This window comes from Anas platyrhynchos, chromosome 9, assembly GCF_047663525.1.
Source record: "Anas platyrhynchos isolate ZD024472 breed Pekin duck chromosome 9, IASCAAS_PekinDuck_T2T, whole genome shotgun sequence".
Lineage (NCBI taxonomy): Eukaryota > Metazoa > Chordata > Aves > Anseriformes > Anatidae > Anas > Anas platyrhynchos.
The window spans coordinates 3,213,391-3,241,055 of record NC_092595.1 but is presented as its reverse complement, the minus strand read 5'-3'; the positions used below and the strand labels follow the sequence as shown (position 1 = coordinate 3,241,055).

Below are 27,665 nucleotides of genomic sequence, written 5' to 3'. Positions count from 1 at the left end.
CACAGGTATTTTAGCACCTCCAACACAGCTGCAAGGAGCAAGCAAGCTCCTGTGCTTCCCACTACCATTTGCAGCTCTCAGTCCAGACAGGGCCAGCGTGCCCAGTAACTCATTACTGGGAACTCATGGGTTTACCTATCCTAAACCTAATCCTTGGCTGCAGCTCCTTATCTCAGTACCACCAACTGCAACTGCTCTCCAGCACCTTCCTCTCCTGCCAGACCACAGTGCTTACCATACAAAAGAAAGGGTAAAGCACACAAAAATGTTGTTCTTGTCATTTGCATTTTTTGTTTGTTTGTCTGTTTCTTTTTAAATAACAGTAATTTCTCCTGGCATGAGAGACTTGATTAGTTTTGTTCAAAGACTTTGCACCACCGCTGTGCTGGGAGAAGCTGCGTGTCCTTTAAGTAGCTTGTACCACTCCACCAGCCTGCTGCTGGCTCTTCATTCATCTCTATTTCCTTTGCAAGGCCCAAGGTCTTTTAACAGTTTCTTTACTCTTTTGATCCTCATCTCAGCAAAGATTAAACCACCAACTTTACCCGGTGAGAGCCCAGCAAAGTCTTTCTGTTCAACAGCTTTTCCCATTCTGCCCTCATCCCTGCCGAGGCTTTCTGCTCTCCTGTTCCTCAGCTGCATTTACCGTAGTGGCACTGTTTGATTTAACTTCATAAAGTCAGGAAATGTAATATAAACTGAAAAATAAATCTTATTTTCACATAATGATTACTTTTCCTGTTAGTTTTGAGGAAAGTTTAGATAACTGGAATTAGTGTTTAATCTCAAGGCAAAGCAGCTCTGTCTGGATGCTGTGCCACGTTTTACAATTGGAAAAAAGGCATCTGCACAGCCACACACTGTTAGATTCGATCACAATGTACCACTTGAATTATACTGTATTTCTGAAAAGAGAAATTGGTTGCATCAGTTACAAAACGAAAAATAAAGAAATAAATATAAAAATTAAAAAAGAAAAAAGAAGAAGAGAGAGAGAGAGGAGAAGCAAAGGAATAAAAGGCTGATAAATCAAGAGGTTGATAAAAAAGAGGTTTGTGGTTCAGGCAGAAGAGGAATTGTGAAAGGCTACTGAAATTTTCCAAGGAGTTTGCATGTTCATGGAGAAGGCTGAATATTAAACAAATATCAAAAGAGAATGGAGGGGATGGATAATTTGGAGAGACCATGGATGTTACAGTGAAACACCTTTATCAGTGATCAGCTATATAAAAACAGACATCAGAGGCAGCTGAAGTTTCCAGATAAGAGCAGTGAAAAAATGATATAAAGATAGGTAAGATTTGAAGATTTTGAAAGACTTCTTATTGAGGCACTTAACAGGTAAAAGAGCTTCTGATAGGAAAGGAGAAACAAAAGGTTAGGCACCATTACAACAGCTCTTTTCAAAGAGATTGTTTTGAAGTGATCCAGACCTGACTACACAGGATGATGTTTATAGAAAAAATCCATTTGTAACAGCAATAGCTTCATGGTTGAATGAATGAAAAGGTATTTTCTGTACTAAATGAAACCGGGACGTAGTACAATGTAACAGGGAAACTGAGTTCTGCAAATGCTTTTATAATAGAAAAAGAGAAGAAATAAAAGCAACACAAGGGGTAACCTTTGCCTGTAAGAGTCTTTTTGATTTCTGGATTTTCATTTTTGCTTACTGCTATGGAAAATCATTCTGTGCCAAATTTTATAGCTGTGGTATCCATGAATCAGAAATGTAGGCTTATTGGAAACTGTCAAATGCAGCACAGAAGACTTGGAGTTCATTCAAAAAGCAATCTAATCACGGTGCTCAGATAAAAAGCCAAAAACATGAGATCAAAAAACAGGCATGTCCAATGATGAACACAAGTTATCTGGGTGTTTTGAATGAGCATAAAGACCTGTGATGATAATCTGGAGTTAGAAATGGAGTGGGCCAGAAATACTTCACAAACTATCCGCTCCACTCAGGAAAAATAAATAAATAAATAAATAACAATCAACAAACAAGAAAACAAACTGAAGTCAGTTAAGACATGCCTCAATCTACATCTTGAGGACATCAACTTCAGATGGTGTGAAGGCCCACATCTTTGTATTCTGCTGAATGCACACTTGTTCAGAAGCCCATGCCACAACCTAAGATTGGAGACAGCATGACTACAGACTGCGAGCATATCACAGAGAGAAAAAAGCTAAAACACAGATGCCTGGTGTCATCACACAACACTCTTCATATTTCTGCTTGGTTGTTCCACCACTCTATGCTAATGAATCGCACTAAACATGGTCAGAGTGGGACAGAAATACCAGCATCACAGTCCTGAAACAAGAGCTATGTCTCAGTGCTTTATTTCTGATGCTGAAAAAAGTTTGGTCTGCAAGCGTCTTATATCACAGGACCCCACGCGGCAACTGAAGCCTAGGAGGTCGCATTGCTCTTCCCTTATCCAGCCCCCCCATTGCTTTTCAGTCTTTCCTTCCAATTTTCCTGTATGAATTAAAGTTCTTTCAAGTTTTTAAGATATATTGGGGTACTAATTGAAACTGTATATCTATGAAATAAATCCCAAAATTCAATCTCAGGTTGAGAAACAAGCACTGGCCTTTAGTGAGGCTAAATCTATCTGCTGATGAAGGACAGTAATTCTGGGGGAATACTTTGAGCAGTGATTTATTCAAGTCATTGCAAATGCTCATGAAATAAAGACTGCAGTGTAGCAGAATGAGATTGGAGGCCCTTAGCACAAAACTAAGCATATAAAGTAAAGAAACATACAGAAGATTTATTCAATTTCTTTGATTATTTTCAGTGACAGGGAGCTTGGATGGCAATTCTATACCTTTCTCAATTACTAGTCATTTCAAGATTGCATTTAAAACAACTTCTGGCCTTTCTATTGTTGAAAGAGTTTGATTTACAGGGGCTTCTTCTAGAAGACAAGATGATTGGTGGTTAACTGCTCTTCAAGCATAAGTCACTTCCACTCCACGCAGAAGACAACGGTACATGGAATGAGGTGACAGTGTTAATCAGATCTAGAAAATCTTTATTTGTGAGTATATGAGGACCTGTTAATACTGCTAGTAGATAATTTTCAGAGGACTTAGAGGACCAAGCAGGTTATAGATATGTTTATCTGATAAATCACAGAGACTGCAGGGGAGCTACTATCCTACTCAGTATGTGGGTCAGCATAGCTGCAAAAATAGTCTACCTGGGTACCAGAAAGAGCACGGTTACAATTTGCCCTGGCTAAAAATGTTTTGCAACTGAGGTATAACTAAATCGCATTTAAACCATGTTACCTAATCATTCCTATTTTTATGTCTAAAATGTAACTTGACTTAGGGGCAGAGTTATAACACGGTACCATCGATGCTAATAGACTAAATCACATTATCCATTTCAAGTGATGATAATGCTCTAACTGGATTTTGTAGTACAGAAGAACCCCTAATATTGAGAAACTGGTATTAAAAGACAAATGTTCGTGTGAACACAAATATAGAACCATGTCACCTGATGAACAGCACAGATTTACCAAGGGAAAAAAAAAAAATGTTCATCTGAACAGTATATTATTCTGATGGAAAATTGGGTGGTGGGTCAGATGAGTGGTATCTGTACCGTAAAAAGAGCTGTATATGCTTTGAGAGCATGAAGCAGAAAAATACGAATTTCCATGGATAAATTAAAATATTCTTCCATTTAGGCAAGGCCAGAGGTGCTGGCAAACAGCAAAATGTTAGAGAGAAAATAAGCATTGAAAGGAAAGCTGCTGGGTCAGCATGTTGGAATTAACTGGTATACAAATGAGGCAGAGAAGTGCTCAGTTTCCAGAATGACTATGTTTAACGATAGCACAAAAATAGTAAAAAACCAGCAGAATAGCCAGATACACAGTGATTGAGTAGATTTGGTTTATGGGTGGATACAGACGGCCCAGTGCTGGCAAAAGCAAGGCAATAATCTGGGTACCAAAAATAAACATGGAAATCATTGCTGAATACAGAAATCATAAGGGAGATCCTGTGGTGATTGCAAATAATAAAACCATCTGTCCAGTAGCAAGAAGCACTACACTGGGCAAACAAGAGAATGAAACATAAATGACAGAAAGGCACCCTGGCAATGGGAAAGATGCTCCTGAAGGCTCATCTGGAAAATCATGTGCAATTCTGATTACCACATAAAGACATTGCAGAAATCAAGCAGGTGCAGGTCAGAGCTATCAATTCCCACAGAATCTGGGGTAGTTTTAGCTAGGAGGACAGATTCACCAGACTTGGCCTCTCAGTCTTAGAATCAACGAGGAGTTTTTGGCTAACATTTATGAGATCTTGATGCCAGCATGAATTTTAAAAGCAACAAATTAAACCTATGCATCCCAGGACAAGAGCAGAAGGAAATTAATAGGTGTCCTTAGACAAAGGTTGATCTTACCCAGTATAGAGAGAGCTTTCTCTCTTTTTATTTAGGCTCCTGTTATGTTTCTAGCAGTGTTCGCATACCACAAACGTATGGGTCTATACGTAGAGATAGTCATATACTGAGGGGGATTACCAGAGACAAACAGCTTTCCATGGACCGAACCTCCTTTGATGTTTCTGTTTTGTGTTTTCTAAACACAGTTTATACAGACCAGAAGCCACACACTCCTCCTGGTCTGGGTAACCTGCTCTGTGGCAGGGCCCACGTCCCCCAAACCCACCTTCTGACTGGCCAGTGGCAAGTAAAGATGGAAGCACAGTGACCAAGGCCATCATGCTTTCTGGTTTACTGAGCGGGCTAACAGATGATAGGAGCAAGCTGAGTTTTGACAAAGATAAGGTTTACAGCATCTGCATCCTGAACAGGATGTATTTTATATAAGATCTGCTCCAAATCTTTTTAAGCTTTAAAAAAAAGAAAAAAATAAACTAACATGAACATATTATTGCTGGAAGAGTATTCTCAGAGTTTCTGCAAGTTTAGGGTTTAATCATTGGTTTCCTTCAATTTATTGTTGCATTCTATTTCCAGCAAGGGTTGTGGTCTTGAAAGAGTTGGAGACCTTGGAACCCATTATCTCTGTAAGAACACTTAATCAATTTTACCCATCACATTTGAAATTTAGTTTCAGCCACATATTTAGTGATGGCTTCACAGTTTCAATAATACATACAAAATAAGAAGTAGGATGAAAAACTTTATAAAGGAACCGCAAAATAAATTGGGTAAAAAAGATAAGTAAATGCTGCCTATTCTTTCTTTTGTATTTATGTTTGACTTAGATGATGGCAGTGACTACTGGGAATATGGAATGGCTGAAAGTATTTTACAGGCGCTAGCTGATAACAGAAAGAAATCCATCTTTTCATCCATCTTCTTTATTTCTGCTAGTCTTTTTTCTATTAACAATACTATCATCATAAAAGCACACAGATGATACTGACAGCACTAAAAAAAAATCTAATCATTGTGCTATGACAAATGTTTTTTTTAAACCTGCATTTTTAAGTAGAATATGAAATAATAATATACATGTATAATCTTCTTATTATACCTAACCAAATTGCAATGTTTTGACAAAGAATAAATCTATTGTCTCAGAAGTCAGTAACAGCTTCTCTGATGACTTTAAATGGAGCATGGGTAGGCCAATGTGGTTTTTGAAAACTAGTTTTTCTACTACAAACTGATATTATTAGGAGTTCAAAAGAACCTAAAAACATCCATCCTTCCATATGTAAATTTTTATCTTTGAAAGATAATGTATCAGTAGCCCTATCACAGTGTATTAAGTTAAACATACAGTTTTGTTACACAAACCCCTAATGGCCATTTTTGTCCTCTTTCCCTTGCAGTACATCTTATAAGAAGTTACATTATCATCTTTAATATTGCTAGACTCAACCCAGCACTTAAATTTTGTACCTTTCTTTTTAAAAAGAGGTTGAATGCTTAAAAACTAATTCAGTATATAAGTACAAATGCATGAAATTTGCATTATAGAGAAAAAAAAAATCAAGAACTTGACTCCATAATAACATAATAAATAACATAAGGAGGTACCGCACTAGCCACTAATGCTAGTAGATGTCATTTCCTATGTTCTCTCCTACAATGCTGCACATACACATATACCAATGTTTTTTTTATTTTATCAAACTTTTTCTAACACAGTAAACATCAGTTTGCATAGGTTAATACCAAATAACAGTATTGAAAGATATGTTTCTAACTCAGGTCATGTCGTCTTGACTTTGAAAATTTTAGCACTAATATAGTTATTTTTTAATGATTCCAGATAATTCATACATTATTTAGGAAGTGAAATCACTTTTAAACTTCATTTAATCTGCAAACGGCTTCACTGCACCTATTCATTTCACAGTGAAGTATGAAGCTTTGAAAGTTTCCATCTCGCCTGCTTTTTAAGTTTATGTGTGAACAATTCTGGGTAAGATTTACAAGTCTGTCAACTATCACAAAGAGCGACCTGGAAATTGGATCTTTCAGAGAAGTTCACAAGATTTATGCTCTGCAGGAAAAAAAAAAAAAAAAAAAAAAAAAAAAGTGGGAATCAGCTTGCCTCACAGGCACAGCTTCAAAATACGAATACATCAGTGTTTAGAGAAAAGTTCATAACATAATCATGTTACTTTCAAGAAAAACATTTCTCGGTATTTCTTGATTATGAAGTACTAGAATCTCATGACAATCCCTCTCAGAATGACACACAAGAGTGACTGAATATTCCCAGAGTAGAGGGCATCAAGTAAATTCACTGCTTTGGAGTGCATGAGAAGTGGGTAAAGTTTGTATTGCTCGAGTTAGAAGAGGGTGTCTGTTCTCCAGGGATAGATATGAACTCCATGGGACACCTCTGTAGTCTAGCTGGTAGTAAGAGATGCACAACTGCTCATTATAGTGTAGTTTAGAAAAAAAAAGGTGAAAAAGTAACCTACCTACTATTTTTCAACAGTAGGAAATACAGAACAACTATACCTCTTCTCCTTAAGAGAGTCATTTTCAATTTCAAAAGGGTACATAACTCCTTTGCTCCCATTCTGCAGTATTCTTCAAAACAGTTTGACTAAAGAAAATGTACATATTTCAGGGAAGTAAGCATCTAGACTTCAACAGTTTGCCAAAGTAAGCAAAAATCAAGTGAGAACACACTCTAAGCTACAAACTACAATCTGTAAAGTAACAGGAACCCATAAAGACGAAACCCCTTAAATGATGCACAGAGCCAAATTCAGAGTTCAAGCTGCATCCGCAGCCATATGATTTTTCAAAAATTATGAACTTTCATTCTCTGCACAAATTCAGCATACACTGACTTTCTTATTTGTACTCACAAGGCAATGTCTTCAGAGCAGATGCCGTCTATCTGGGCAGAGTTATGTCAAAAAATCTTGGCACACTAGGATTCTCATTACAGCCGAGTCTGTGGACTTACTGCAAGACAAAATAGTTGAAAATATACCAAAAACTTTAGAAATGGCTACTGATATTTCATATTACTTTAAAAGTGGCTTTAAAGGGAATCATACTAATGACAGGTGCAAAGTCAATGAAATAACACAACCGTGCCATAACAAGCATGAGAATTTTACTCCACGGTTAGGTAACCTCAAACAGCAAATTATCAGTGAGACATACTGACATTTACAGTCTCTGTGAGGAAATGATGAGGGTAGATATAGAAGGAAAAAGAACAGACTGTTTTAGGGAGGCAAATATGTCAAAGAAAATGCTAGAATGTACTTGACCCAGACAACTCAGGCATCCTGAAGATGTTAAATCAGAGCTGCTAAAGAAAAGCTTGCAAATTTAGAAAATTTAGTGTATTGATACTAACGTACTACAGCATGAACATTGCAAGTGTAGTGTCAGCACTTATTTTTCATCTGCCTATTCTCCTTTTTCTTTGTAATGTCAGGAATGTTTCTAGGGATGGTCTTTCTGAGGGCACACTTCCCAAGCACTCCTAAATTCAGGATCTGTTTAGTACCTCTCCAATCCTCCATTTCTCTCCAAAGAACAAGGTGGACTTAACTGAGACAGCAAGATTGAAGAGAATGAAGATCTAAATCTGGTTCCTCATCATTCCTTTAAAATCATTAAAAAATAACAACTATGAAACCAAATGCTAACTTTGTACTGTATGACCTCTTCAGCTGTGCATGTTAGCCATAGCATAACCTTGCATTAATAATGAAATCAGACAGTTTCATACCTTTTTAATAATGTATGCCAAATATATTTGGGTTTAGGAAAGATAGTATTCATTTATTGATCATGATGCATTATCTCCACTCTGGAAACTTCTAAGAAGCTTTCATCTCCTGTGCGATTCTAAATAATTCAGAATGTAATTTCAGTTGGGTTATTTTGTTTTTATTTTTTTTTCGTATTAAAATTGTATTTTTTAATCAAAAGAAAAGCTGACAGACCTATGGCAAAGGGTCAAACGTCCATCACAAATTACTCAAAAAGTGCCAGTGAAATCATCTTGAAAAGTCCCATAAGCAAGGGTATTCCAGTCTAATTTGTATCTTTTAGAACACCAACCTTTGTACTCTCTGTATTTGTGTAGTTAGATCTATATTTAATAATGATTATAATCACAGTAGCAAATAACTTTGAGTTCTTGTTAAAAGGACACATTCACATTATAATTTCTTAAAAGTTATTTGTTCATTTTGCATTAAGATTGGAATGGTTCATCCCTGCCAATTCTCAGCATGAAAACAGAAATTTTGTTAAGGTTTCTAAGTTGAAAAGTAAATTTAAATATGCAAGAAGTGATTACTAATTTGTATTGAAGATCTGCATTCACTCGAAAGGTGAATTATTTTGTAAGGAACTGACAAACTATCCGGCTTGGAGATTTACAGGCTTATCTAGGGAATATTTTAATATTAATGAATTTCCAGCAAGGTTAGATTTCTGTTTCCCCTATCTATAATTAGCAGGGCAGGGGGGAAAGGATGAGAACAAACAGATGCCACGGTGACAATGAAAAGGAAGAAAGAAAAAGACCAATGAAATAAACACTGTCTCAGACAAGTTAATTAAGAGCGTTCTGTAATTCCTAAGGCCTTTGAATGGTCAGTTCAAGAGATAATATTATCATAAAGGGATTACTGTAGGATTCTACAGATCAGAGGTCAAGGATTACATCAGATTTTAGGGTGACAAGTTGCGCTACATGAAACAAATTATGAAAAGTACATTTTCATCATTACAATCAGTGAAGGCACAGGGACAAATTCCAAAGTCATACATCAGCAGATGCAAATAAATCACTTTACAATAACTACACGAATCCTTTATAACTTCTCAGATCATCAACTAAAGTGATATTTGGAGTGCAATAAGAAAAAAAAAAAAAAAGTCAAAAAAAATAATCCAAGGAATTATCAGATTGTGACTCCTACCAGCAATCTGAAAGCCTCTACATGCTTCCATGGCTGCTGGAAGCATTGGACACCTTAGATCACCTTGAGAATAAGCTCTCAAGGCTCTGTGACTGGCCATTGCATTTCTATGGTAAGAAAAGAAAAAAAAAAAACAAACTACAAATATTCAACTCCCTCCCCAGGCATCCAAGTGAGCTGTAAGATCAGATACAAATGTATGGATATTCCAAAAAGAGAGTGTGACTCTCTGGAGAGGGATGATCTACAGTACAATTTAGCCTATCTCAGATAGGAGCCAAGAGACCGGCTAAAGCCAAGCTCTCTGATTTCTTTCTTAATAAAGACAAACCCCAAATGATCACATTTTGAATGTAATAACCTAGTTTTGTTGGGGAACTGCGTGAAGGCTCAAAATAACAGGAAAAAGTGAAGACCCCTTGCTATTACCCACATTACCCCTGCACATACAGAAACTTGCAACTGCTTTACAACAGTATTTTGAGAGGAATCAAAACTGTGCGATGGTTCAGTAGGAGTCTTGTTTGCCAGCTGTACACATCCACACAGCCCCAGCTGCACTCAAATTTAATTGCTGCGTGTTGGGTTTCACAAGGTGGTACCTTAGTCATATGCTGTAAAGAAATTAGATAGAAACAGTTGAAAGCATTCTTGTTCTGTTCTTGATTGTGTCTGAAAGCTCCAGCACATCAGTGAAGGCATATTAACACAGTTTCTATTCTGGAAATTCAATTTTCTGCCCTGCTTCCATGTTCTACAGGCAAAGCCTGTTTACAGGACATGTCAGAGCCAAGCAAATCTCTGCAGAGCCCAAACCACCCTTAACCTCCCAGCAGTGAAGCACAGTGCCATGCCGAGGGCCCCAGTAACTCCCTGCTGACACCAAGGATGCAAGAGTGCTGCCTACAGCTTCGAGCTGGGCCCACAGAAGACCCCGCAGGCAGAGCAGCATTTCCAGAACAACACTTATGGCACCATTCCCTTCCACTCCTCCTCTCTAAAACAATACAACCTTCTCATTATTGCATGCATGGGAGATGCACATTGATGGCACCAGCATCCCTTGGGATGGAGAACCTGTGTACAATGCAAAGCCTTTCACGTACACAGTGGTGCAAGAAGTACCCATTTAATTTCATTTTACATGTATTTCATCATTATGGCAATGGACATCAATTTAGCCACATGCCATTCAAGTCCAGTTCCTGGGACTTACTGTCACTGGGCTTAATGCTTAGAGAATGGAAACAATGATGATCTCTGATTTTCTACCTGCAGTCTGCTTTTCCAGCAAGTATCAGAGGAACTTTGATCCTACAAGACATAAATCTTGGCAGATAACATCCAGTTGTACTTTTAATGAAAACATTACTTATTGTCTTGAGTGACTCTACAAAACCATTGTTGCAATTTTTCTGGTTTCATAAGACAAGGAAGTAACTTATATTGCTTCCCCCCCACTATATAATGCTTGAGTAGGGTAATGCACAAGTCTTTCCTCAATATGATGTAGCACTCACATAAATAAAGTGAAATATTAGCTCGGAACATTGCACAGTGGGTTTAAATTTCCTCTCCAGAATTGATTTTGCATGGTTTTATTATGTTTAAATGAGCAAGGCCAAACTCAGAACCCTACTTTAGGTTAATCAACATTTAATAAAGCAAAATCTATGTGCAAAAATCTGTGCAAGAACTTTTCACAACTGCATTGATTTCAGAAGGTACTTCTGAAGGCAGAGAACTTAAAGTCAGGTGCACTGCAACACGTTTGCTGTCTCAGAAAATAATACATGTATCAAAATTCAGAATGGCTACACCTGATGAAAAGAGAAGAAATGGCGAGCAAAGAAATGGAGATGTGAGCTATGAAACAAACAGATTTATCATGGCACAGATAAATAAGTAGTAGACAAAACTAGTGAATAATAACATTAATGCATGTTCAGTCAATGTAAGACCTTTTCCCAGGACAAGAAAAAACCGGTGGGATATGGCAGGAGTATGTCAATGCCCAGGGCCAGGAACCACCCTTGCAACTGTCTTTGGAGTTTTCTTGTGGATATGTTTGATGGCTTCCTTACCCACAAATATTTGAAGTTTGTCTGGATTTTTGCAACTTCAGTTTCTCCCTGATTCTCTGTTCTTTGCCTTCAAACAACAGAGAAGATGGGAAAGAAAGCTGTGCAGTTCTTTTGGGGGGAGTGCAGGGTGCAGAGGAGGAAAATAAAAGGAAAAGAAAAATTCTGAGGTATGAAGTCTGGCAGGTGTAAGTACACAGTAGATTTCAGTGACTATTTTGCAACAGTACAACACAAAAGAAAGCAATCATAATGTGCAATGCTGCTGCATAATAAAATACAATAATCAGGAAGACTTGCTTTAATAGAAAGGCATGGTGATTTGCAATATACTGAACTAAGCAGAACATCCTCAGATGTAATCATCTTTTAAGATGTTATTTCTTCAGAAGAAACTATGCAATTATTTACAAAGAATCATAAGCACACAATAAAAGTCAGACTTTAAACTGCCCAAGCATATGCCATCTGTCAAAATAATTTTTCAAAACAAGTCAAAGTTTGTAAATTTATTTCACCACTGATAGCATATGCGAGAAGGCTGGGATCAGTGTGATGAAGCCCTGTATACATAAACACATTCAAATCCAATTTCTCCATCAGTGCCTGACCCTCACAGGCTAAATATAAATGAAGTAATCTTCCTTAAAGAGCTCTGCTTTCTAAAAGAAAATAATTTAAAGAACCCAAAGTAGCAGTTACAACAATTAAAATATCCTATCCTATTGTCTCACTATGGCAAATGCTGGTATCCCTGGTTGACGCACATTCCAAAGGACCAATAGCGCACGGGGTCTCCGTCTTGAGAACAGTACTCACTGTAAGTTAGGCTGTCATTTTGATATTAAGATGGACAAACTAATACTAATTCTCTTGGGATATTTACTATCCATGAAGCTGGCTGTAACACAGCCCAGCAGAGCCCTCTTCTGACAGGGCTGTGGGACAGGTAAGGAGATTATGTGCATGCTACCAAGGCAGAGAATTATAATAGCAAAAGGTATTTAGCCATGGGGATGCCAGTTTTCTTCTGTCTCTCATCCTAACTGTATCTGCAAGAAGCTGTCAAGCAACTCTCCTTCATCTCCATGGAGTTTCATCACTACTAAAAGTTATTTTCATTTTTCCATGCCTCGGCTAATATACACTGAAATTCACACAGGAGGTGATGACAATCCCCAAACAAGCAAACGTAACAGCCAAAAATGCAGAAAGGAATGTTCCAGTAGGAACCACGGATACTGAAACATCCTCCATTAAAGTAATAAATGGGCACGATAACCTGTAAGATATATTGCTCCACTTATTATTAAAAGCTGCAAGGAAAAGCAACTGGGAATTTCTTCCTCACCAGTAACACGGAGTGGCTCTGCTTTACATTCAAACACGCAAGGCACCATGGCAAGGCTGATGATGCTACCTGTGGAGATGCTACTTGAGTTTGGCTTTTAATGCCTACCATGAAAATACATAGTCAAAATGCAATTAAAATACGGAATTTCAGCCTGTTTGAAGTTCCCTCTCTAGGTCATAAGTCAGTTTAGCTGCTGCATTGAGAAGTACTATTTTCATTGCTGGTATGTCAGAACAGGCTTTCAGCTAGCTCTAAAAGACCCAATGCCAGACTTTTTTTAAAATTAAAAGTGTATGAATTTAAAAGAGTACAGAAATAGGATCAAGCAGGAGGTACAGTTATTTCTATGAACTGATTATGACACTAATTTCTCTTGTGAATTTCATTCCAAACTTTCTGTTAATTAATAGAAACAGGTCGCTACATACAAAAATACAACTCAGGCAAGGATGACAAATTAGAGAGAGCACTGAACAATGAACAATTAGGAGCAAAATCTCAGACCATTTCATGCCAATGGAAATTTTGTTCCTGAACTCAAAGCAACAGCATCCACGTGTAGCAACTGCAGGTTGCACTCTTAGGTGCACCTTGCTTAGCTTCAATGAAAAGAGGAAAGAAAGGGAACTGCCAAAAATATAAACATTCATTTGCTATTTTCCCATGTGAGCAGAGGAGAGCATTAAAAAAAGCATCTGTCACAGGTCACTTGAAAGGCAGCTCTGTGCAATCATGCAATCAGAGAGCAGAAAGCCCACATTTTGTTCTTGACAAAGTGATATAAGTTCCTTAGAGTCCTCATTCATCTCTTAAATAAATTATTTTTTGTAACCAGATGAAAACACACCTAACTCTAGAATCAAGCCCTTTAATTCAGATAAAATTTTAATTCAGATTAAAATTCAGATCACAAGAGAACACTGCAGAATCTGTATATATTTCTAATCAAAAGAAACTACAAAAATTCTTTTCCAAACATTTAACACTCCCATGTTCTCAAATGAGAAGCGTGCTGATGGCTTGTACAGTGCATCCATCAGCACCCAGCACCCTGTAGGTTTGGGTGCTGTACACCAGGTACCTCTCAGTGGGTCTGGGAGCTTTGTCTCTGCAGCTGTGCGGGAGAGGAGGCATAAAGCTGCCGCTCACCTGCAGCACAGCGCCAGCCTACTTTATGGGCTGATGTTATGCTATTCTAGAAGCAGTATATATATTTTTTCTTTATATATTCACTCCGTGTTTCTCTGAAGGTTTCATTAGAAATTCCATTGCGTTTAAAATATATATATTTTTCCAAACTATTTGAATAAGTAATGAATAAAAGAAAATTCATCTATCTTTATTAATGAGGTCATAAATCAGGAGATTAAGTTAAGAAGAGCTTGTACTTATTGATGATGTTGCATTACAGGCATGGTGGAAACTACTAAGCAGTTTCCTCCTCCTGCCAATAATCTAAATAATTCAGAAAGTAATCTCAGGTTAACTTTTCATCTAGGCATCTCCCCTTTTAAATATATATATTTATATATTTTTTTATCATTGTAAAATTAGCAAATCTATGCAGGAGTTTTCTCATATTATCAGCTCATATTCCCAAATCATTGAAGGAAAATTTTATTATGATTTGGGAAAGTTTTGGTATGCTGTACCCCTTAAAATATATGTTAAACAGGGGCATCTCAGTTACATTGGGAACTATAACTTTCCTCTGTGACACCTTTATGATTCTCCTCCCCATAACTCTCCTTTTGGTGAGGGTTAAGGAGACATTTCTTGTTCTTGATGAACAACTTTATAGTTGAACTTTTAACTTATAGTTCTTGAAGTTTTCCCTTAATGATTTTTTTTTTTTTTTTGTGCCCACTACAGATGATGTGTAGAGAAGAACTTAACCCTGCCTCACTTCAGCTGCTCTCAACCTCCATAACAGCAATTTCCTCACCAACAGAAACCCAGCACAGACATGTTCTTGAAATGCTAAACAGATAGTCAGGTAATGCAAAATTTTACATACAAAATTTGTTAGGACTTAGTTAGATTTGTTTAAACATATGGACAAGAACAAACTAGGTGGGGATTTTTTTGATATTAAAGTGGGAGCATTGCGCTGGAGACAGAAAACACAAAGATCCTTGCAATAATTAAACATCACTGTTCAGTATAATTATTTATTAATGAAGACAAAGTGTGCTATCGCCAGGACCTTGAAAATCTGTTTTATGATTATGACCTAGCTGATCTCTCCTTGTACCAGCTAAAGGTAATCTGTCTCCTTCAGCTCCAAGCAACATTTACCACCCTCCCCCAGAAACCACCAACAGGAACCCTGCAGCCCAGAGTGCTGGTTTCACCACGACTCCTTCCCCGTTTGCCGCTAACATCAGAAAGGATGAGGGTAAAGGAGCTAAACCCGTAAATGCAGACTGAGCTGAGGAACAGCAGAAGTGATTCAGCAGCATTTCAGGAACATGGGGACGCACACAACTCTGCCGGAGCAGCCGGGTATGGAGTGAGCCACAGGCTGTGCCAACAGAGCTGGTCTCGGCACTTCAGAAGAGAGTGGATTAAGGTTAATTCCCTACTGCTCAGGGTTTGGAGACTAATTAAAGTGCAGGGAGATCATCCAAAACCTCCAGCACACAACCTGCAGAAAACGTTGCCCGGCTTTGCTGAGGAAGAGAGAAACTTGCTCCTGGGGGATGGCAGAGCTTACCGCAAAGTGGGAAATGCTACAGGCGAACGGGCTCCAGGAGCGCTTTGCATTTCCTACTTGTTTTCTTTGATGTTTGATGTATTTCAGTGCCAGAAATGATACGGATCTGCTCCTTATTTCTACACAATGCTAGTACAACACTAATGGCTGCTTAATGGAATTATTTACAGAAATACATTATTTTTACATTTCAGGCTTTACTTACTAGTTAAACAGTATTTTATCTGCTCATGTTTTCATTATTTAATGTTAGTTGTAAGGGAATCCATATGTATACACTACCTAACAGTAAATTAAGCACATTCATTTTCAAATCTCAAACATTTTATAACATCCAAATACATTAAAATATTTTCTGGCAAATTCTTTCAGTTCATATTTCTTGTTAATTAGAATCATTTTGTTCTTTTTTTTTTTTTTTTGCAAGAGAGATAATCATTATGAGCTGAGCAGAACTGATGCATACACTCCAGTTAAGTGTATTAGCAGAAATATATAATAATACTTTTAATTATTTCTTTTGTGGGTAATTTTTAGCTTTAATTGCCAAATATTTCCCCATGATATAATGAACCAATATGTTCTTCTCGGGGCAAGAGAATGGAGATCCCTTTGATCTTTGTGACTGATGGTGTTCAGCACATGCCCAGCTCCAATGAACAGCGCTCAGCTCCCTGATTGAGGACACCAGAGGCACCCACGGCTCTTGCTGTCTGCTCCTGAAAGCCAACCGTCACACTGGACATTGTCTTTGGAAGACACACAGCTATGGCTGCTGTGAGTCTCTCCCTACATCTCAACTGCCTGAAGGGGTAGTTTCAACATGACCATTTTACAACCCACTGATCTGCCCAGTTTCAACGTTTTGAAAAATGTGACTTAACATCTCTATCCACTTATAGTTGATTAAGATGTTCTAGATGAGCCAAAGGATAGCCTCAAAGACGGGGCTGAAATTAGAAGGAAACAAGTCCAGGAGTAAAGAATTCTCTGAATAACCCACTAGACCTTGCCTTACGTTCCCTGTCCCATGATCATTGTGCAAGCACCAGAATGGGGAGAGTCAGGAACGAAATCTTTTGCAACTGGAACTCCACACCACAGTCACCCATGAAACGTCACTGTACACGGCAGTGGTCCCCACACCCCTTATCATGTCTTCATTTGGGGAAAAAATCATTTTGGTTACACACCTGACCTTGGGCTATTTTATGTTCTTAGCGCAAAAGCAGTTAACATCCATGGTGCTTTACAATGCCTGCTGTCACTAAATCATGCTACTCAACAGAAATACTTCTTCCATCCTTTCAGACATAGCACTCTTCTCTCAGGTTCACATAGCGCACTTGGAAAAAGAGACATCTTTCTTTGGGTTATATTATCTGGACCTGACAGCAACAGCAGTAAAGTGACATAGTTTCTCCCTGCTGATTTCCATGGGGACAAGATTGAGATTTCTAACTCGCCCATACTACTCAGAGAAATCATTTATTACATTTTGGTAAACACTATTCCTATTTCCTTCAGAGTATAAGCCTAACACATACCTTTCCTTCATAAAAGCTTGTTGCCTCTAATTTTATTTTATGCTTTTATGGAAACTCTAGGCTTCCTATTAAATGGAAGTTACTCTTCAGCGTTGTTTTGAAAAGTACTGCAACATCAGTTATTAGCAAACAGCTAAATGCACTACTGACATCTGTTTGATATCTCTGTCTCTGAGGAAAACATGAGTCTATAGACAAAAAGCCTGCTGCTCAGCTTTGCTGTCAACTTATCATCAAAGAGTTGTCACTTACCGCATAATGACTATATAGTAGGTATTATCTATAAATTGTAAAATACAGCACTGCATCCCTGCCTGAAATGAGGAAATGCAGAAGTAACTAAGATTCAAAACACCTCTGTGGCACAAACTCTCTATTTACCTGTGCATGCATCAAATGGGTGCTGAATAGCCATTAATGAAATCACAGCCTTTTAATGAAACTGGCAGACCTTTTTCTGTAATTTGCAACTATTGAAATGAGCCCTCTGAGTCTTCCCATCTATTGTATATTCTCTTATTTTTAGCACAGACAATTAGTCGTATGCTTATTTGTGACTAAGCACTTACGCTCGCTTCCAAACTTGCACTAGCACTGAAACCTGCATATTTTAAACTCTCCAGCATGGTAAAACACAGCCTCTGGGAATACACAACACAGACAGTAGGAAATCAAGCAAACGTAGCTGTGTAAGCAGTATCAATAATTTTCTCTGAGTCACTGGCTCATTTTATGCAGACGAGATCCAGAAAACACAGGTTCATTCCAGTACATTGGAGACATCCCAATAGCTTTAGGTGAACAGAAATAGGCAGCTGCATATGCCTTGGAATTCTCCAGCATCCTATATCGCATATGAATGAGCTTCAACAAAACAAAAAAAGTTTTTGCCTGATCCCCTGTGACAAACAGTAATTTTGAAATGCCTGCTGCGTTGCATTAAGCTAGCCTAAAAGTCCACTGAGAAAGACAGTTTTACTTTTTAAATGATGGCATCAAAGCTGGTTATAGTCACAACTATTAAAAGTTGATCTTTACAAATCTCAGCAACAAGCATGTCTTATTGGTTCCCATCTCAGAACCCTCATTTCATCCTGGATTTTATAATATCAGTTGAAAGGTTTAGGACCTAGCATAAAGAAAAGAAATGCAAGAGACCAAAGATGAATTATACATGGAAAAGTTAGAGATCAGCCTGAAATTTTTATGAAAGTTTCCAGTGTGACCTTCTCGGGAAATGGATTAGTAGCCCTAATAAATCTGAGATAATTCTTCTCCCTTTCTCTCAGGGATTCACCAGATTGACTTCCTTATATAAAATGTTGTGTATACTAAACACCAAAGGCTCAGTAGTTTGTGTTGTGGTTTTCTTGCAAACTCTCTTGAAACTGTTTAATGTGACCCACATAGAACAATGCATCCCAGTATTATTTTACTTGAGAAATTAAAGTCATCCAATTATTTCACTTCTAGTCACTTAAACATTAATTTATTTTTCCTACAGACATTCGTAAGAATCTATATTTTATTACAAATGCTGCAGTAAATGATATCATCAGATCTACTGGCTTTAAAAAATATAGAAATAGCAATAGTAACGTGGATTTCATTGCTGTCTTAACTCCTGCTTCTTTATTGTTTGTGCATGATGTACATTTTCAGATCTTTGCCAGCCATAAATAGTGATTTACTGAACCAAGGGAAAGAAAAAAGGAAAAGACAATGGTTCAAGAACTTAAGCGTGTTTCATCTAGTTACTTTTCTAGGAGCTTTCACTTACAGCTTTCAGCTTGTTCATCTGCAATTTTTAAAAAGTGTATATTTAGTCCTAGTATATAAAGTGAAATTTTGCAAATAAATCTTATATTTAAGTTTTTCTAAGTCAATTATATTAATCATTAGAAAAATCTGGAGCAAGGCAGTCATTCATAACAAACAAACAAACAAACCCTACTACTTCAGGACTTCAACAGGAGATTTCTTTAAATGTATTTTTTTGCTGTTGTTAACACAGATTTTTATAGAATTGGCTGAGAAAAATGAAGCCCTCCATGTTCAAAGTGCACAAAGCAATGGCTGACCAGGCATTAATTTAACATTTAGGATTCATGCTGGTATCAACAGGTACAGTCCAAATTTGGTGGGGAAAGTGTGTGTGTGTGTCTGTGTATAAACTTTAAATGACTTTAACTGAAAAAATTGTTGAGAAGAGAAAGGAGCTGATTTCTTTTTCTTTTTTTTTTTTTTTTTTTTTTTTTTTAGGTTTATTTAATACATCAGAGATTTTATATCTTCATTTCAGGCAAGCACCTGTGAGCTCAGAGTTCTTGCATATGATAGAATTGCATCAAAATTTATCAATTCATCAAATCAGATATATATAGCAGATTTGCTATTTATTTTGGTAAATTAATAAATGATGCATCTGTTACTCTAAAGGGTAAGAATAATTTAAGTACGTCCTACAAAATAAGCATAAAAGCACCATTTTAAAGTAAACTGAATGGTACTTGAACACTTTTGCATGGCAGAAAAAAAAATAATAATAATTTGAAAGGCTTCTTAAGTGAACTTTGGGAGAAAGTTAAACCCACGTGATTGACTTAGAAGCTGGCATACTAATCTCTTATTATTTAAAAGGAGAAACAACCCGGTACAGAAGATAATCTACTTGTCTTATATTCTACATCTCCTGCAATAATTTTCTTGCTGCTCGTGCATAGATAGGGTCTTATCTAGTCCTTACTGAAGTCAATAGCAGGTTGCTTGTTTGTTTTTTAAATAGCAGCTGCATTGGGTATCTACAGGGAATGAAAAAGTGAAAGGATTACAATTTTGACCTGTTAAAATTGATCTATAAGAGGGATTTTTTTCTCCTCTTATGTCCAAGTGATAAATTGGTCTTTCAGTTAAGGCTGTGTGAAAAACTGATTTGTCGATTGTAGTCTGAACAAAAAATTGGAAAATTACCCACTTCATTTAAAATATGCCATGATTTCGGTGGTTTGTCCTTTCTTCGTTGACTTGAAAAAGATGTTTTCCTGGAATGTCTACTGATGGGAAGCAATGGAATGGGAAAACTGAAGGTGGCGGAGAGGACCTCCAGGGTTCTGGATGGCACCAGTGGCCTCGCAGCACTGCTGAAATCAGTGTGGTGTCACACCTCTTCTGCTTTCCATCTCCTGCTGAAATACTTCAATAATGGAAAGCAGTAACTAACATCACCGTAGACACTGAATTGGGTGGGCATTCACACCTATTATGGCAGGAACTTGAAGCCAAAACCAAATAGGCCTAACCTTTGTGAGAAGTAGAAGGAGCCAAAAGCCAAGAACTGATGCCAGCATCTCAAAATATATTAAAATAAATAACTTGTTGCCAACAGCAGTACTTCCCCACAACTCTCTAACCCTGGAAGATCACAGAAGTTTCAGGAAGCAATGAAGCACTCAAAATTTAAGATGCTGAAAGACAGGATTTGAGAGAATATTTTCTGAGATCCAGACCTACTGATCAACGCATCTCTCAAAGGTCCTGTTGCTCAAAGAAAACAAATTACATAGTCAGATCAGGTAGTGTTTACGTGCACTGGTAATGAGAATTCAATGGGCAAACATGTTAACATTTCATATGAATTCAAACTTCAGCTGAAGCCCTTGGATCCAGCTGTTGCCTTGCAGCTTTGCCAGGTAAGCTTAAAGCAGGCGTTAACCTCCTCCACTGGAAATTCAGCCTACTGCTTTCAGCTGAAGCTTGCAGTGCCCTTTTTCCTAGGGTCCTTTTTCTTTCTATTGTGGGTTAGAGGAATGGTTTTGCTCCCCGTCAGAGGTCAGAAAACCTTTAAGAATCAGGTCATGGTCTAGAAGGAGCCCCATGATGCACAAGTAGCCCAGCAAATGGCTAGCGATGGGCCTGTGTGCTGTGAGTGCCACGCTGCCAGGGGCACACATCTACCTAGGCACATTCCTTCTGAAAGACCAGTGTGTAAGTGCAATACAATGATAATAGCAAATCAAACAACCTCCTTTAAAGAGCTAGAACTTATTTAACAGCTGAACAGCTCAGAATACCCCTTTACTTTAGCTAAGAATATCACCCTGGGAGATTCGCATCTATGCAGTCTACTAATAGGAAGTGACTTGCAGTATTCCCACCCAACCCTCTCAACCCTTTCCAACCCATGATGAGCTGACACCAGTGAGACATGCCTGCAAATGGCTCCTGTGTCCAGGGGACCACGAAATCCCAGCACCCTCTCTCCCCCCCTTGGGCTTGTTAGCAAATACCCATTGTTTGTAACAAGCCAAATAATGGTCTTGCTTTCTCTAAATGATGAATAATAAGAAATGTGAGGGCAAACAACGATTATGTGGTAACAGCTCTTATATCATACCAAAAATAATAAAAATAAAAATAAATAAATAAATAAAGCACTGTGGTGTCCTGCCCAGCTCCACACACCAGCCAGCCCCAGCCTCGCCACCACCAGCTCTGCACCAGGGGCAGCAAAGGGCTGGCCACTCGCTCCACGCTGATAAACCCTCTGAAACCACTTCAGCCTTCTGTGCAGCTTTGAGTTCATTAAAAGTGGGATCTCACTCACTGTATTTTCCTTTTTCTTCTGATGTATTTCATTTCAATAAATATGAATAATCTGAAATTAGTTCTCTCATCTTTAACAACAACAACTACTTAGAGGCGCGCTGAGAGGATTAATTCTGAAGTACTCTGAAAATGTCAAGTGCTTATTAATTATAAGTTAATTGGAGTAAGAATTACACTTTGGTAAATAATAATAAATTAACATAGCTGATGGGCAAGAAGGAAGAAGCAGAGCAAACAGTATTGTTAGAGTTTACGTTTTTAACAAGCCTTTTGAAGAAAAATTCTGACTGATGATGTCCAGTAAATTGACTTCTACAGATAATTTAATATATACGGAGAATTTAAAGTTATTTCTTTTAAGTTGTCACCTCTGATTCACTGTTCCTCTGATCTATGGCATGAAGTAAAAGGCCTCCATGACTTTTAGAAGTGCATGCTTTAGCATCCATTTATCTCAGCTGAGAGGCGTTTAAAGATGGCCAGATTGCTCATGGAGTATAAAGTAGATGTGGGCACTGCCTATATCCTGTGGTGGGAGCAATAATAGCTTTAGCATCTGTGAGGGTAGATGGGCGTATAATCCAATGTAGTGGTCAAAGGTAACTGGCATTGAAAGAGAGGAGCTGAAATTTTTCCTCTGCAACCAAATTCCTGTCTTGAACTTCGTCTTTACTTAAAGGCTTCAGTAAGGAGAGTCAGCTACTTGCTCAAAATAACATGCAATTAATGAGTTTGTACTGAGGCTCTTCCAGGAGTTTTATCACTGAAGAGGGGCTAAAATCCTGGGCCAAGGTAGCTACCTGTCTGCCAAAGAAATCCAGAGGTTCTCCATACTGGGGGAACCTCCAGCTCTTCCAGCCCCAGCTTAGCTCTTGAGGGTGCTGAGATATTTCCCTGACCTGAGCCTTAACATTACTTCAGGGAAATTCTATTGAGAGATTAAATAGTTTCAATTCTACCTTGCCATTTTAGCTCAAGCTTTAAGCATGCAGACATATTAGAGATCCATTCTTCCCTTAATATGCTAACATAATTGGCAATAATAAGACTCAAAGTCATGTACTTTCATGTCAACGCTGGAATAAGAAACCTTTATGATTTTACTACATTTTTTTTTTCCCCAAAAATGATAGCACAAAGTGTTAGGTTTCACATCTATCACAAATTGGGATTTGACTGTTTTACAATTCCATGTAGATGTCAAGAAGGATTATACATTTATCATTTGCTGGTAATGCAGACTGAGTTTATTTTTCCTACTAAGTGAGCTCATGGGAAATTATTTCAGACAATGGGCTACCATCATTCTGGAGAAACTGACTTTTTAAGTCCCTTCTGGCTTTTAAAATCATACAAGATTTTTTATATAGCCTTTGTTACCAGAAGTTTTTATCTTAAGAGGCTTAATTGAGAGGCATGTTTAACAGAAATAATAATAAAAACTTTTAAATCGAAAGGTTTTTAGCATTAATACTCTAAACTCACATTTTAGACCACATGAACTTTTTAAGTAAATGTGCTGATTTAGCCCAATAACGAATTTAAATACAATATTAAGGAAAGATATACTGTTCCTATATGTTATAAACTGCTACTGTTTTGTAAAGATATTCTGAATGAGGCCTTAAGTGACTTAATTTTTTTTTTTAATAGAATGTTACCAATAATACTTAATGATTTTATTTACCTTTTCTTTAATTTATGACTGCAAAAGAAAGAGCTTTTCATTCTAATTCTTTCAGTTGTTGAATTGATCCCTTTGTTTCTAAAACGTCACCAGCTGAATCCTCAGTGCTCTGCCAAGGGCCAAGCAGTTCTGACTCGAAAGGGAGTGAACATCCACAGGAGCAGAGCCACAGACCTCACTCCCCACGTCCTCCTGCCAGCCATGTGCTTTTCCCCTAGAGATTTTCCTGGTTTCTGCCATGTATGCACCATACTTCCACTGCTACAGCTCTAAAGGCCTATGGTCAAAGCTTTAAATTATAGTTTCCTCAGTGCTGAAGAAAACAAAGTAATCTCTCAACAGTTAACACTGATTTCCTTGATAAAGATCTGCTTTATTTTCTAGGCATCCAGTTTAAAATCCATGCCTGCTTGGTGTAATTCACGATCTTATCAGAGAAGTAACATAACACAAAAGCCTATTTCCTTTGTGCCATATATAAATTGTCTTGTGATTTTGCAAAGTATAAATGCAATGGTTTACCAAAGCATGAGCGACATCGTAGATTAACGCGTCACTACTAATGCATGATGCCTTCACCCCAGTAGTGTGAAATCAAATGCAACTCAACAGAAATTACCAAAAACTATTTAATGTGAAGGCTCTAGGTATTGTCTTCTAAAACAATGGGTATATTAAAACTTAATAATGCTCTTTGAAAAGCATACTCTGTAACCTGAGAGAAAATGTACTGACTCTTCATAGCAGAGACGAGTAGTTCCAGGCTACTTTAAAAAAAAAATCTGGACATCAGAGCACCCTCAGAGTACACAAGCTTTTTAGGTTTTTGCCTGGTGGGATTACATTCCACCTGCAGCTTGCATTTCCCAGCTGGGTATACAACCAAGAGCAAACCTGAAACAAATACTAACACATGCACCACTGAACCAAAAGGAAATTTTTAGAAGCAGAAGAGCCAACACAGCCAGTAAAATGAGAAGTCGTTCTAAAACAAAATCACTGAAGATTTTGTTTAAGATGCTGAAATCCATGCATGAAGACATTGTTCTGGAAGTTAAATCTTAACAAAGTAGCAAAGCTTTAGTTCTGGATACCAAGTCCTCCAAACTCAGACATGACTGACATTTTTGAAGTGTTCTGTGACACAGACTGAGCTTGGCTTTCACCCATTAGAGGTTAACCAGTATCTGATCACTACCTTCTGTAAGATAAATCACAAAAGGAGGAATTTTAAGGAAAAGATGTATTTTAAGTAGATAGTTCTCATCTTTTTGATTAAAAAACTTCTCAAAGAAACAACGCGATGTTCCAAAAGAGACAACAGGAAATCCCCTGTGGCCCCTATTTGGCCATGTACTTACATTACTAACTACATTCAGATGCAGCTGAGGTGTAACTGCTGATTTGGGATGCAGACAGTTTCACAGATTGGTCTTCCACTTGGACTTGTACTACTGAAGCTCTACAGGTTCAGAAAGCATGTGGAAAAATGAGACATCTAAATTCATTTTGGAAATTATTTGGGGAATATCGTACTTCCAGTTTAAAGTAGCACAAAATTTGGCCAAGTGCTATAATACTTTGTAGTTCTCTAAGGCTACGGAATGTAAAAGCAAAGTTCAGCAAAGTTCTAACCACAGGAAAGTTCACCAGCCTGTCTTTGTACTTAGACTCAAACTTACACATTTTTGTAAGGCAGTAAGAATCACTTTTTCCCCCGTTGTGTTAAAGAAAAATTACAAACAACACAACTGTTCTTACAGTTTTGAGACATAAGAAACTGGAGGCGTAAGACCTAGTCTAGATATATTTTTTCCTATTTTTAACCAGACTTCAGTAGGCTTGGAAAACTCTCTCCATCTTCACAGGCATTCTACAAAAAAATTAGTATCACACCAGCTCCCAAATCTTAAAAGCAGCAACAAAAATCAATACTACTCAACCAAACTCTCTCAGTAAAACAACTCTGCAACACTCCTGAAACACCGCAGAAATGTTATTAAACTCAACAAGAGCTTCGCTCCACAAAACGAAGGCAATGGGGAGCAGCAGCATCCTGGGGTCGGCAGGCAGGGCTTGGCTGTTGGATGTCCAGGTTTCTAGGAATGAGGTTGTTCTGCCATTTGGAAAGGGGAAGAGTATGAGGATGCTTTGGTTCAGATTATACCGCAGAAATTGATGAAGGATAGGTAGGTGGAATAAGAAAGCCTAAAAGAAAATACATCATTCAGAGGAAGAAATTCATTTTGAAGAATACAAATTATGCTGAACTCTCAGACTCCATAAGAAGTAGAAAATATAGTCTGTTACAAAATCAGTCTGATGTCTTTGGAATGAGCAAAGAGAAAAAAAAAAGACAAAAACAAAACAAAACAACAAACAAACAAACAAAAAAAAAAAACACACATATGGACCCAGGAGATCCTGTCTCTCTCTGACATACTGTGAGAACACCAGGATCCCCTCAGCATTACTGCAATCACCATTTCTTTTCAGTGGTCTCTCAAGCAAAATTACAACATTGGTTTGTTCTTCCTGAGCTGACATCACTGAATTCTACAACTAGTGGGGTTACATTCATGCCTGTGAAAAAATGCTTCACTCATTAGTGCTTTTTGTTTTAAGTGACGAATCCTATTCATCCTTCCCATCTGCCTGAGGATTTATATGAGCACAGGAACAAGCAAGTACATCACACTGCCTGAGTGGTCAGAGGTTTGCTCCATAGCAGGGCTGCAGGAGCTTCTTGTGTGCCCTTTGAAGGGAGGAGTAAGAGCCATTGCAAGGTAGTCCTGTATACCTCTGGGCTTTAACAAACCTTAGAAAGCAGCATCACAGGTGAAACTTCTGCAGGTTGTAGAATTATGTGGTGAAACAAGGATATTCTTCCAAGCTCTATAGTTATACCATCAATAAACATCTGTAGGGTACAACTCCCTGTACAAATTGATCATGGTGCCAGAAAAGCACTTAAAACCAAACAAATCTTCCATTTAAAATTACATATTATTAATCCAGATACCCAAAACTATTCTTACAATAATTATTCCATTATGTCACCTCAAAAAAAAAAAAAAAAATCTCCAATACCTATTTGCTTCCAGAACCATTAAGCCTCAAATATTCTTTACATTTCTTTACACATTTCTGTCCCAAAACAGTCTTATGGTTACACAATCAGTGCCTACTTTTGTCTTTTTAACTCCTTCTTGAATCAATTGCAACTTTTAACAAACCCTAATGACTTGTTCCATAGATATTTATTTGTAGCATCACAGCAGTTGCATGGAATTAGAAAATAATAACTAGTAGGGAAGATGATATAGCCTTTCAGATAACAGGAAAAAACTGCTGGTTTTGTTGTTGTTGTTTTTTGTTTGTTTTATACTAGCAGAAAAAGTTTCTTGAGGTCATTGCATCACAATTGCCATTTCTAATGGCAAAGTATCTCCATCCCCAGAACTTATCTGCTTGAGACATGGAGCTTGAGAAAGGGTTTTGTTTCCTTTTTTTTTTTTTTTTTTTTTTTTGAGAATTAAATGCACTTCACTGTTATATTTTTCAGTTAAAAATAGCTTCAATACTCCACTCCAGCACACCACATTGCTGCATGGAGCTAAAAGCTCTGTGTGGTTTTGTTTCTTCTGCGCCCTGCTCCTCCCTGCAGCACTGCCCTCTGCTTTCCCACCGCTCTCCTCCTCCACAACTGCAGTTCATCACAGTGGGAAGAGGAAGTGAGCAGAAAGCAAACAGCATGCCAGAGCCCTCACCTGCTGTCCAGCACACCACACCTTTCAGTTAAGGAAAAAGAATTGAAAAAAACAAAGCATTTGCATCAACTTTTCTTAAATAAAGAGTAAAATTTGGTGATGAATACGATATTAATGGAATTAATTTCAATGCATTCTTTTCACTTCTGTTCTGTGCCTCAACATGTACTGCATAATGAAATAATAGTTTTGTTACTGGTAAAGCAACATTTTACAGTCCCCATTTCAACATTCTCCAGTTGTTTTTGGAGTTCTGGGTTGTGCTGTTTCAAGCCTCTCTCTGTAACTGCAGCACCTCCTAAGCCTGAGTGGATTTACCAACTTCAGCCGAAGTACTCATCTGTTCAGGTTTAAGGATGTGCCTCAGTCTTCCTTTGAACTGGAGTCTCATTATATTTTAGGTTTGACAAACATGCTTTTTTCTCTCTTTAGAAATCTACTAAAAAGATAGCTTCAGGACTTCTCAGTACTAC

General features: G+C 37.7%; 1 long non-coding RNA gene across 4 annotated transcripts in view; it reads right to left on the bottom strand.

Annotated features, from left to right (window-relative positions):
* LOC110354567 (uncharacterized) overlaps positions 1-27,665 on the bottom strand; it is a 171,252-nt gene that overhangs the window by 65,489 nt on the left and 78,098 nt on the right. For 3 of the 4 annotated variants that reach the window (XR_011811455.1, XR_003499231.3, XR_011811456.1), the window contains exon 2: positions 7,348-7,447. This is a non-coding gene — a long non-coding RNA (uncharacterized lncRNA). Of the gene's footprint in view, positions 1-2,034; positions 2,137-7,347; positions 7,448-27,665 lie in introns of those variants that run through there. The other variant, XR_005268063.2, reaches the window with a different exon arrangement.